The sequence below is a fragment of the Monodon monoceros genome, unplaced genomic scaffold (assembly GCF_005190385.1).
Source record: "Monodon monoceros isolate NGI ecotype Baffin Bay Population unplaced genomic scaffold, NGI_Narwhal_1 Super_Scaffold_8, whole genome shotgun sequence".
NCBI classification, from domain to species: Eukaryota; Metazoa; Chordata; class Mammalia; order Artiodactyla; family Monodontidae; genus Monodon; species Monodon monoceros.
Genome location: NW_021703785.1, coordinates 11319525 through 11333010, shown reverse-complemented (window position 1 = coordinate 11333010; position 13486 = coordinate 11319525). Strand labels below are relative to the sequence as shown.

At 43.3% G+C, this 13486-nt stretch overlaps 1 protein-coding gene across 1 annotated transcript in view; it reads right to left on the bottom strand.

The window, feature by feature from the left end:
• DOCK9 (dedicator of cytokinesis 9) overlaps positions 1–12878 on the bottom strand; it is a 351807-nt gene extending 338929 nt beyond the window's left edge. Inside the window, exon 1 of the mRNA XM_029210207.1 lies at positions 12835–12878. The gene's annotated coding sequence lies outside the window, so the exon portion shown is untranslated. The remainder of the gene's footprint in view (positions 1–12834) is intronic.
• Between the last annotated feature and the right edge of the window lie 608 nt (positions 12879–13486).

Genomic DNA, 13486 nt, shown 5'->3' with positions numbered 1-13486 from the left:
CAGAGAATCTTCTGAGACTCCTGGGCTCTAGAGGATAGAAGGGCCACCAAATGAATGAGGCCTGAGTCCCTGAATGATTACATGGAGCAGAGCCTGCTCCCCACCAACACATTAGACTGTGACTTTTTTGGTTAAGCCAGTTGGATTGGGCTATTTCATGTTATGGCTGTGAGCCCCTCCTGACCAATATACATGATTCCTCTTAGATTCTGATGAAGTTGCTAAGACTTTAGAGGTGACACCTATCCCATGTCTGAACCCCAAATCGCTAGAGCATTGGACACAGCTGTTGCTTTTGGATTTATTTAACATTAGTGTTGTGCTCTCTGGGGCCCCAGGCCAACCACTCCTCTTGATCTAGTTTCTGATTCACTGTCAGTCAGCGTCAATCAGTCCGACCGCCTTTGCGGGAGATTTCTCGAGGACAGCTAGCTGTGTTGCTGATGAGAAGCTTAGACCGTCCAGGGTTCCCTGCTGTACGGTTTGTCTTCAACAGTTCTGTCAACAGGCTTTAGAGCTTCACCACCCCCTGCAAAGTCCCAGAATCTTTCCCACATTTTCTTGAATGTGTGCTTTGAGATTGCGAACGGTTAGCACCCAGTAAAGCCTGACCCACAGTGCCAGAACTTTTGATAACATAACCAGCCCACTGAGTTCCCAGAAAATGAGAAATCTATTTTAACATCAGCCTCAAGTTCGCATTTCGTGTCGTCAGGGAGAGAGAGGCACACATTCATTCTATTTGGCTTGTAGAATGAGTCAGAGTGCAAACCAGTAATTTGACACAAGTGACCAAATTCTCCTGTACTGGGCTCCAAACTCCTCAATAGACATAGTAAATGAATGAATTTCTCTGGCTGCTCAGACTTGCCAAATGTATATTTTTATGGACTTAGCTACGTAGATTTATGGGCTTAGGAATAACTAAGGTGGACAGAGGTCTGGATATTGTCTGCACATCTCCTGGAGGGGCTCTGAAGCAAGGACCGGGTCTGCTAGAGCAGCGGCCCCCAACCTTTTTGGCACCAGGGACCGGTTTCGTGGAAGACAAGTTTTCCATGGACTGTGAGGCTGGGGGTGATGGTTCAGGCGGTGATGCGAGCGGACGGGGGGCGATGGGGAGCAGCAGATGAAGCTCTGCTGGCTCGCCTGCCGCCCACCTCCTGCTGTGCGGCCCGCTTCCTAACAGGCCACAGACCGGTGCTTGTTCGCTTCCTGGGGGCTGGGGACCCCTGCGCTAGATAACCCCTAGTGTAAGTGTGGGCTGGGATTCTGGGAGCTAGCGGCTGACAGCTGTGGTGAACAAAAATGTTTCATAATATTTTACTTCCAACAAAAGTGTTAAAGTGTTAAAAGTATAAAAGTAAGAGTAGCCCATGGGCATGTATTTTGGGTGAAAAGAAACGACTCAGAACCACTAGTTTAAATAGCCCTATTTTGAGATTCTGCATTCAAACATTTTTGTACATGCATTAATTTGAAGCACTTGTCTCTTTTTCAGAGCCACATTCCTTTTATGTGAGACATCAAATAACAGTTGACATGGTCAGCCAAGAGATGTTATTGTTCAATTTCCTCAAGTGACAGCCCCACACCTAATCATGCATGCAACTGGGAATAAAATTAAGTGTTCTGAGTAAAAACATGTTAAGAGACCTCCAGAGGAAGAGATGTTTTGCTCGGATGTTCACAAATGTAGGCAAAACCATGTGCCTGAGGATTAAATCAATGCTAGGAGGAACATAATTGCATAGAAAAAAGTTCCATAAGCTATGAAGCATGATATTAAGTAAAGCTGATCATTGCTGCTTTTTTTTTTTTTTAGAGATTTTTTTGACGTGGACCATTTTAAAGTCTTTATTGAATTTGTTACAATATTGTTTCTGTTTTCTGTTTTGGTTTTATGGCCATGAGGCATGTAGGATCTTAGCTTCCCGACCAGGGATCGAACCCGCACCCCCTGCATTGGAAGGCGAAGTCTCAACCACTGGACCACCAGGGAAGTCCCTGATCAGCTTCTTTTACTACAAATGTTTATCGTGCATCTACAATATGTCGGGCACTGTTCTTAGTCATTTGGATGCATGAGCAAACAGTTCCAAGTCCATGATACATGTTCAAATAGTGGACAGACAAAATATGATCTATTTCTAGAAGAAAATCAGGAGATGGCTGATTATGCTTGATATAAAATAAAGCAAGTGAAGTATAGGGGGAGATGCAGGTGCTGCTATCTTACATAGTATGGTCAGGGAAGCCCTCTCTGAGGAGGTGATATTTGATGGGAAGGATTGAGCCAAGTGGAGATATGAAGGAAGAGGGTAAAGATGTGACGGTGGAATGATCAGCATACAGATGTTATTTATAGTCATGGACTCGGGTGAGAATGGTGAGAGTATCCAGACAGACAGGTGAGGAGGGCACTCCCAGTCACTCATCATGTAGAGTCTGCAAAGAGGAAGAGCTGGCAATGGACACCAAGAAGAAGCAACAAGCCAGGGACCTTCTTGGTGGTCCAGCAGTTAAGACTCCATGCTTCCCGTGCAGGGGGCCTGGGTTTGATCCCTGGTCAGGGAACTAGATCCCACAAGCCACAACTAAAGATCCCGCATGCCACAACTAAGACCCAGTGCAGCCAAAAAAATTAATAAATATTTAAAAAAAAAAAAAAAAGAAGAAGAAGAAGCAATGAGCCAGATGGGAGGAAAACCGGGAGGGGGATGTCCCTGAAGCCAAGTGAAGAAAGTGTATTAGAAAGGAGGCTTGAGCAAGTGGTAGTCCACACAGAAATAAGAATCAGACTTAAATCCCCACCTCCCCTAACATGCCAAAACAGGTTCCACTTGACCTACACGTGGAGAGCAACACTTAAGAACTTTTTGAAGGAAACAGAGACAAATATTTTTATGACCTCAGTCAGTGGAAGTATGTCTCTAAAAAGACATAAATAGCACATACCACAGGAGGAAAGAAGAAGACATTTTATATTTCTGGTCATTAAAAAACAGTATTAAAAAGTAAAAAGACAGAGTGCAAACTGGGAGGAAATATTTGCAGCACATATAATAACCAGAAGCTTCTTAATAATTCAGAATAGAAAAAGAACTCCTACAAATTAGTAAGACAAAGACATATAATGCAATAAAAAATGTGCAGATGACATAAATAGGCATTTATCATTAAAGGAAGCTTGAATGGGCAATAAACATACGAAAAGATCTTCAACCTCATTAGTAACTTGGAAAAATGCAAATTTTAATCTGCAAAAGATATCATTTTACACCCACCAGATTGGCATAAATTTTAAAATATGACAATACCAAGTATTGGCAAGGATATAGAGGTTGGGAAATATTATTCACCACTGGTAGGAGTATAAATTGGTAAACAACTTTGGGGCAATTTTGGTTTTATCTTATCAATCTGAAAATGCACATACCCTATAGCCCAGTAGTCTCCCTCTAGAGAAACTCTTGCCCATGTGCATCAGGAAGCCTGAACAAGAATAAGAATGAGCACAGAAGCACTGTTCATAATTTTTAAAATTGAAATAATTAATGTCATTAACAAGAGAATAGATCAATAAATTGTGATATAGTCATTGCAGTAGCCAGCCTCCAAGATGGCCACAAATGTCAGCTCCCGGCATTCACATGCTTTGAGCTGTCCCTTGCCACACTGAATAGAGCTGAACTATGGAACCAATAGAATATTTTAGAAATAATGGTGTGTGACTTCCAAAGCTAGGTAATAAAAGTCATTGTGACTTCTGCCTTGCTCTCCTGGATCTCCCTCTTTGGAAGAAGCCAGCTACCATGTTGCATATCCTCAAGCAGCCCTGTGGTGATAACATCATGGCAAGGAACTGAGGCTCCTTCCAACAACCAGCACCAACTCTCAGTCTCCTGAGAGTGAGCCTCACTCAGTGAGGCTCGTGAGTGAGCCATCTTGCAAGCAAAGTCTCCAGCCACAGTCAAGCTTTAAGACGACTGCATACTTAGCCAATATCTTGACTGCAGTCTCATGGGAGATCCGGAGCTAGAACAACTAGGCTAAGTCTCTCCTCAATTCCTGACCTACAGAAACTGTTTATTGTTGTTTCACACTCTTGAATTTGGGACTAATTTGTCACGCAGCAGTAGATAACTAATACAGGCATGTAACAGATACTGCATAGCAGTATAAGTAAGCTGGGGTTACAAGCAGCATCATGAATAAATCTCATAAAAATAATGTGGAGAGAGAAAAAAGCAAGTTCCAAAGACATATGCCGTAAGTTTCTGTTGATGTAGAGTTCATAAAACCAAAAATACATACATTGCTAGAGAAATAATACATTGCTAGAGAAATACACACATACAATGAAGCCATGCAGGATGGCAAGGGAATCATAAGCACAAAATTCAGGAGGCTGGTTACGTCCAGGAGACAAGCAATCAGAGAAAGACACACGAGAGTTTCTAGTGGAAGTGCTCTACTTTTTAAGCGACCAATAGGTACATTCATGTTTTATATTAATCTTTATATCTTTTTTAATGTATAAAAAAAGTCACAATTTTTTTTTTTAAAAAGGTGGGAATAATTGACTCTCATCAAAACTACTGAGAGTCAATTATGCTGAGGACAAAGGACTGACCGTTGGGTCTTTTTTTCTCTTTTTAAAAAATATTTATTTATTTATTTGCTTGCACTGGGTCTTAGGTGAGGCAGGCAGGCTCCTTAGTTGCAGCTCGCGGGCTCCTTAGTTGTGGCAGGCGGGCTCCTTAGTTGATGCACGTGGGCTCCTCAGTCGTGGCATGCAAACTCTTAGTTGTGGCATGCATGTGGGACCTAGTTCCCTAACCAGGGGTCGAACCCGGGCCGCCTGCATTGGGAGCATGGAGTCTTATCCACTGCACCACCAGGGAAGTCCCTGACTGTTGGGTCTTGCCAGGCAGAGGCCATCAATGACCCTAATGAGCATGATTTCAGTGAATCATGTGTCAAAAGTCTACCTGGAATGGGTTGCAAAGAGAATGGAAGATGAGGAAATGGACACAGCAGGTACCAGCTCTGAGATTTTTTGTAAAGGGGAACAGAAACATTGTGTGGAAGCAGGAGAATAAAAGGATATCTATTTGGGGGCAGGATATTTTTAAAGGATCTAATAAGAAGTGGAAAATTGTTGTTTCAAGAGAAAGTAAGAACGGTGTCTATTCTTGAATATTTGGGAGATAATGAGATACAGTTCAAAAGTGAAGGAGTTGGCCTTAGATGAGAGTACAAGAACGGTATATTGATATTATCCACAGGATACTGGTGGTACCAAGGCTGGGTGGGCAGCAGCCTTCATACTGCTGCTGAGAATAGAATACACAGACTTACATGGTCTGAATTAAGGTCAGATTATTGGTGACGGGGAAGACATCAAACCATCCCTGGTATCTTAGGACAGGGATAAAGACAAAACTGTGAAGCAGATACATTGTTTCCAGGATCCATCTTTTGATTATTCCTTTGTCCCTATGGTCCTCCCTCCTTTCCTTTCTTTTCAGATTCTCTTCCCAGTCACAAACTTTCACAATCTCATCTCAGTTAATGAAATCACATATAAGAAGTAGCAAATTCACATGGCTCCCTTTGGGGGAGCTTTGGCACTTTAATTCAATTCCATAGTTAAATTTGAACATAGTTGAAGTGGAATTCCATAGTTCCAGTTTTTTTGTTTTTTGTGTTTTTTTTTTCGGTACACAGGCCTCTCACTGTTGTGGCCTCTCCCGTTGTGGAGCACAGGCTCCAGACGCGCAGGCTCAGCGGCCATGGCTCCCGGGCCCAGCCACTCCACAGCATGCGGGATCTTCCCGGACCGGGGCACGAACCCGTGTCCCCTGCATCGGCAGGCGGACTCTCAACCACTGTGCCACCAGGGAAGCCCCAGTTTTGAAGCTCTAGGTCTCTCCTCCTCCTAACATTGTGTGACTCCATGAATTTGAAGTCCTTAGAACAAGTTAGTGGACATTGTCTCAACCCAATTCAAATCAATCTGGAAGGTAAGTATTAATATTATACTTTAAATGATAAAGTGTGAGACCCAGTTATGAGGGAGCCACCCTTCTTTTATTGTATAGGTGTAGTTATATGTGTCCACTGTGTGTGTCCTATGGTCATGATATTATACAGTTGGACCAATGTTAGGGCTGGAGCCAACCATCTCTATACTCAGGAACCACACCTGAGAATGGAAGGTAGGGGTGGAAGGCGAATCCTTTCATGATGTCAAATACCCGGGAGAAAGGTAAATCTTCCAGGCCAGAAACTAGAATGGGGAGGGAGGCTGTAAGTGATGAAAAGAGACCTTTTCTTTTGGGTTAAATTACAAAGAGGTCAAGGTGTCCAGGAGGAACCTGGTGGTGGGAAATCAGCTGGGACCACCTAAAGAGACAAGCCAGGAGCACTCTCCTTTTGGGACCCCATGTGCAAAGGGAATGGAACCTAAGCCTTGAGGACAAAAGGAAAGCTGTGGTGGCCTTAGAGATTATTTCTAACGCAGACTGTATTTATATTCCTCGTATTCCCTGTTCATCTTCACTAGCATCCAGTGAAATCTTTCTGGGTCTAGCCTGTCTCAGCAATAATGGTATCTAACTTTACTGAGTACGTACTGTGTGCCAGAGACTGTAAAGTCACCTGACAATGTGACTCCATGGGTTAGGGAACACTCAAGGGACAGAATTAAAGCCCCTATAGACTAGCCACGCCAATGCACCAGATTCTAATTCTAGGACTAAACTTCAGAGGCACGGGTGCTTCCTTACACAGGGGATGTGAGATCCAAATAGCAGAGGATACTGCTCCTGAGAGTTGAGAGAAACTGATGAAGTCAGAACTCGGAAAAGCTGTGATGGGAAAAGGCGGTGCAAGAAGATGTATTCAAAGGGAGACAATGAGAAACGGTGCTGAAAACAACGGTTCCAGGGAACAAAGTGTAGAGAGAGGATGTTCAGGGCAGGAGTGCATCGTATACATAAGTGGAACAAGCATTATCCTCCTAACAGCACTAGGTGTTTGAAATTATACATTGGTTGCCTGCATCTTTTATTTGTAATATCTAATCTGCGGTACTAAAATCTAGTTTGGCAGTAAGTAGCTTCTGTTTTGTCAAGAACCGCCACCTTAAACAAACCATTCTACATTCACCTAACCAGTTTTGGGGGCACTAGAAACATTTTGCTGGTTTTAAGGTATTTTAAAAGGATTTTTTTATTATAGTTCTTGTAATTGGATCTTTTATCTCTGCTGCTTCAAATTCATCTGACTAGAATCCGTTCCAGTGTCCTAAAATGAAACGAGGTCAGTCCAGGTGAAATTTTTGTTCTAAACATTTCAAAGTTTCTATTCTTGTTCCATCGGTTGGGGTTTGAAGTGTGGGGGCCTGTGGGCTTTTTTTTTTCTCTCTTTTTTTTCATGTCATAGGTCAGAAACTGCAGCATTTTTCTACCTCTGAGACAGACAGAAGAAAGAAAAATGTGACACAAGTTTGGACCCAGCTGCCTCCACTGAGGGGCAGGGTCGTTTCTTGGCCCCAAAGTGTATCTGGTCATGTTCCTTCAAAGTGTCCTCTGGTCATGACTTTCTGAAATGGACATGAGATAACCATGGACCAGGGTGAGAGTAGTGATGAAGATCACAGAACAGAGAGAAGCATGGGAGCAGAATTGCTAGCAGGAAACTGAACTGGCCACACTGGCTATAGCTGGCTCGCAGCAGGGCGAAAGCACTCCTATGTGAATTCAGGTTAATTGCTGCTAAAATTATACCAGATTTCTTTTTACTCTTTATTGTCATAAGAAAAAAATCTGGGAAATTCTGCAGTTAATTGCTTGATGAACAAAAATACAGCCTGTCAAAAAGGAAGTCTTTAGCACTCGTCCTCAGTAAGTCCTGTGACAGTGAGTTTTCTCCACCAGCAGACTCAGGCCTGCCCAGTTTCTGAGCCAACATCTATGAGTGTAGGAGTACATCAGTCTATCTTTCCTCACTTCCAACACCATCACTACCAGGCCAGGTCAAGACTCTGGTACACTGTTAAAGGCCTGGTATTTCCCGTATGGAGTAGAGGCCCTGTTATAGGCTAAGTTGTGTCCCCTTCAAAATTCATGTGTTGAAGGTCTAAACTCCAGTAGCTCAGAATATGACTGGATTTAGAGATAGGGCTTTTAAAAAGGTAATTAAGATTAAACAAGGTCGGGGAAGGCAGGGAGGGACAAATTAGGAGTTTGGGATTAACATATACACACTACTATATGTAAAATAGATAACCAACAAGGACCTACTGTACAGCACAAAGAACTGTACTCAATATTTTGTGATAACCTATAAAGGAAAAGGAAAAGAATCTGAAAAAGAATATATATATATACACACACATATATATATCTCTGAATCACTTTGCTGTATACCTGAAACTAACACAACATTGTAAATCAACTATACTTCAATTAAAAATTAAGATTAGGATTTCCCTGGTGGCGCAGTGGTTAAGAATCCGCCTGCCAGTGCAGGGGACATGGGTTTGATCCCCAGTCCGGGAAGATCCCCAGTCCGGGAAGATCCCACAAGCCAGTCAGCCACAACTACTGAAGCCCACGCACTGCAACAAGAGAAGCCACTGCAATGAGAAGCCTGCGCACTGCAACGAAGAGTAGCCCCCGCTTGCCACAACTAGAGAAAGCTTACACGCAGCAAAGAAGACCCAATGCAGCAATAAATAAATAAATAAATAAAGATTAAACAAGGTCATTAAGGTGGGCCCTGATCCTAACAAGATTAGTGTCCTTATAAGAAGAGGAGGTTAGGACACAGACATACACAGGAAAAAGACCACGTGAAGACACAGGGAGAAGGCAATCTTTACAAGCCAGGAGAGAGGTCAGAAGGAACCAACCCTGCTGACACCTTGACCTTAGATTTCCAGTCTCCAGAACTGTGAGGACACAAGTTTCTGTTGTGTTATGCCACCCAGTCTGTGGCGCTTTGTTATAGCAGTCCTAACAAAGTAATACAAGCCCCAAACGTTCGTTCCACCAAGTAATATCTGTTTTCTTGTCCTCATTCAACAAGCCAACATCGGTGGCCTTCTGCGAGGATCATGCTGTCCTGAACCCACCACTTAAACTAGGGGTTGGCAAACATTTTCAGTAGAGGGTCAGATAATAAAAAGTTTAGGCTTTGAATGTGAAGAAGCAAAAGAGAGAATATTATGTAGCTGCTTATATAACCATTTAAAATGTAACCACTTATACCTGTACACCTACGTTCATAGCAGCGTTATTCGCGAAAAGGTGAAAACAACCCAAGTGGCCATGGGTGGATGAACAGATAAGCAAAATGTGGTCTATACGCACAATGGAATAGCCTTCAGCTTTAAAAAGGAAGGAAATTCTGACACACGCTACAATATGCATGAACCTGGAGGACTTTACGCTGAGTGAAATAAGCCAGACACAAAGGGATGAATATTGTGTGATTCCACTTATATGAGGTACTTAGATTAGGCAAATTCGTAGAGACAGAAAGTAGAATAGTGGTTGCCGGGGGCTGGAGCGGGAAGGGGGGATGGGGAGTGATTGTTTAATGGGTACAAAGTTTCTACTGGGGATGATGAAAAAGTTCTAGAAATGCTTAGTGGTGATTGTTGCCCAACATTGAGAATGTACTTAATGCCACTGAATTGTACACTTAAAATAGTTAAAATGGCAAATTTTATGCTATGTATAGTTTATCACCAAAACAAAACGGCTATCCCACCCCTCAAAATGCAACCATGGGGAAGTGGGAGTGGGGGCAGGTGGGTAGGAGGAGAAGCAGATTGGCCCATAGGCTGTAATGCGCCTACTCCTACCCTACACTGTTTGGTTAGGGCTCTGCCTCTATCTCTGTTCCCTGAGCAACAAGCATGAGGCCTGCTCTAAAGAGACAGATCACCTGGAACCATCAACATCTGTCATTAAGTATTATGACCACTGTCTGGAATGACCTCTTACTTTGCCCCTTCTAGATTGTGCCCTTTGGATAAGAAATCAAGCCCAAATTTATCATGTTCCTTCAGACATTCCTGGCTACTCACTTCTGGGGGTAACCCTGCACCTGGAAGGCCCCCCGATACCAGGAGCTCGGGGTCCTCTTTCTCCATCAGCCTGTGCTGCTGACATCTCTGCGTGCCTTGGCGCCTAATCCACCGAGGCTATGGATGGAGATGGTTGAAGGATACAAACAAGTTAAAGAACACGATTCTGCTTAATCGTAACAGGACCTGAAATAAGAAATAGCTGAGTTTGCTGCCTACTATAGTAGAGCTATGCTGGTTAGGCTCGGTATCTCTGAGCAGAGTACAGGGTTGGCTTATGTAGGGTTTGGGGAGCATGGAGCTCGGGGATTGGGAGACTTTCAGAGGCATAAGCGGGTTGACATCATCTGTAGGAGCGTGATTGCTCGCTGAGCTATTGTTGATTGGTTGGCACTGGTGTATTTATTAAAGTGAGTTGATCTCTGATTGGCTGATTTTCATAAGCTAGGGGTTGAACTGATTGATTAGCTTGTACAAGTGTGTCACTGAGGCAAGTTGTCATTAATCGATTAAAAGGATGTAAAACTAGTTCGTTGGCTACTTGTTACCATGGTTGCAATCATTTTTTTCCTAGGTTGGTGGGAAATTTTTAATTTTCATGTATTATCTGTGTAGCTGTCTCTCCAGCCACTAAAAATTTGCCTTATAGGGCTTTCCTGGTGGCGCAGTGGTTGAGAGTCCGCCTGCCGATGCAGGGGACACGGGTTCGTGCCGTGGTCCGGGAAGATCCCACATACCGCGGAGCGACTGGGCCCGTGAGCCATGGCCACTGAGCCTGCGCTCTGCAATGGGAGAGGCCACAACAGTGAGAGGCCCGCATAAAGCAAAAAAAAAAAAAAAAAAAAAAAAAAAAAATTGCCTTATCTTCCATGGCAAAGAATGTTAATTGCCAGAATTCCCTGGTGGTCCAATGGTTAGGACTCAGCACTTTGCCGCGGCCTGGGTTCAATCCCTGGTTGGGGAACTAAGATCTCGCAAGCCGCGTGGTGCAGCTGAAATAAAAAAGAATGCTAATTGCCTAGGTAATATCCATTCTCCCCTTCTTCCTTACTAACAGAACCCTGTTTTTGTCAAGTGTAACAATGTTCCCAACAAGTACCTTCCCCAGACAACCGTGCCGATTGGGTTGAGCACGTGACACAATCCTAACCAATGAGCTATGAGCAGAAGCGCTGGGTGCCCTTTGGGAAAAGCTCCTTCAAAGCCAAGCAGAGTCGGTGGGCATGCCCCGTCTCTCCTTCCTGACTGAAAGGGGGTCATGCTGGCCTGGGGGGCAGGTGCCATCTTGGATCCATGGAACTACAGCCATAATGATGGCAGATAGGAAGAGAGACGGAAAGAGACCCTGAATATGGTGGAGCTATCATATCAGCTCTGGACCACCTGCCTCCCGTCTTGCAGGTGTGTGAGAAAAATCAAACCTCTATTTGGTTCAGCTACTGTGAGTTTTCTATTAAGTGTAGCTAAACCTATTCTTATTTGATAAACCTGTCCTTCTGCTTTCCTTATCGCTTCCCCTCACAATCATTATCAATGGCTCCCATGTGTCTTCACTGGATAGCAGAGTGCTCAGCACATCACACGATACACTCTCAGTATATATTTGTCGAGTGTGCAATTCCCAGATGAGGTTTTTGTGCCTCCAGATACGAGGCAAAAAGAAGTACAAAACATCATCTACAAAGCAATCTTGCCAAAAATATTTAACGTGAATCCAATCATGAAGAAACTATTAGACAAACTGCATGGGAGACGATCTAAAACAACTCACCTGGACCTTCCGAAAAGTTCCACGTGATAAAAACAATAACCAAGAAGGCGGGAGGGAGGATTATTCTAGATTAAAAGAGACTAAACAAACATAACAACCCAGCGCAATGCATGAACATCATTAAATCCTGGATCAAACAACAAAAGATATCTGCATCACCCAGTATACCTGGACTTACCTGCCAGAAATCCCGGAGGCAGCCACAGTGGCCTATGTGGTATGGAAAGGGCACTTTTCAAGGGATAGATTCCCCACTCAGAACCCCAAGCAGATGACTCAGCTCAAGAGAGAAATTTGGAGAGTTATTTAGTCCAAAAACCACTCATGTAGTTGAGATAGAAATCCAGGAGTTTCTTTACCATTCTAAGCATCAATACAGCCAGAGAGGCTGAGGAAAACTCTGAAATCTATCAGGGATGCTCCTGCAGGGATTGAAAGGCCATTGTAACCAACGTATGATAATCTTGCCACAAGCCTTGGAAGCCACCAGGGCTGCTCTGGGGATGCTCATTAGGGGTGTAGCAAAACTCAGCCACTTGCAGTGGTTAAGAATCTGCCTGCCAATCCAAGGGACACAGGTTCAAGCCCTGGTCCAGGAAGATCCCACATGCCACGGAGCAACTAAGCCCGTGCACCACAACTACTGACGCCCGTGCACCTAGAGCCCGTGCTCCGCAACAAGACACTGCAATGAGAAGCCCGCGCACTGCAACTAGAGAAAGCCTGCACTCAGAAATGAAGACCCAACGCAGCCAAAAATAAATAAAATTTTTTCAAAAAAGAAAATGTTTAAAAAAACAAACTTCAGCCACTGCTGCCACTCGCTGTAGCAAACCTGGTGTGGTGCCAGGGCTGAAAGAGGGGTGTGCTACATAAAACAATAGAAGCATTATTAATACATAAAGTAACGACTGTGAAATGCCTTCTTACCGAGAGGGAGAAAAGCTGCGTCTCCTACCTGAGGACCAGGTTATCAGTGAGACAACGCAAGACCAGGGGATCCACTAGGGGGCGGTAGAGTCCACTGGTTAAAGGCACAGTCTGGAATCAGAGAACCCCATCAGTCCTGGCTTCTCCACTTCGCAGGTAGGTGACCTAAGGCTGGTCACAAGCCCTCTGAGCTTTAGTTTCCTCATCTGTGAAATGGAGATGAGAACAGTGTCTACAACAGAGGTTTGCTGTTGATAATAAATGTGCCTGGCATACTGTAAATACCCAATTCATATTAGTTATTATTCATTATTTACAATAGCCAAGATATGGAAGCAACCTAAGTATCCATCAATCCATCAACAGATGAATGGATGAAGAAGATATGAGATACACACACACAAAGTGGAATACTAGTTAGCCATAAAAAAGAATGAAATTAGGTATAAAATAAGCTACAAGGATATATTGTACAACATGCGGAATACAGCCAATATTTTATAATAACTATAAATGGAGTTTAACCTTTAAAAATTGTGACTTGCTATATAGTACACTTATAGCTTATATAATATTGTACAGCAACTATATTATACTTCCATAAAAATAATAAATAAAAATAGCCAGTGGTTTAAAATAAATAAAATTTAAGTGTTGTAAAAATAAAGTATTAATCCAAA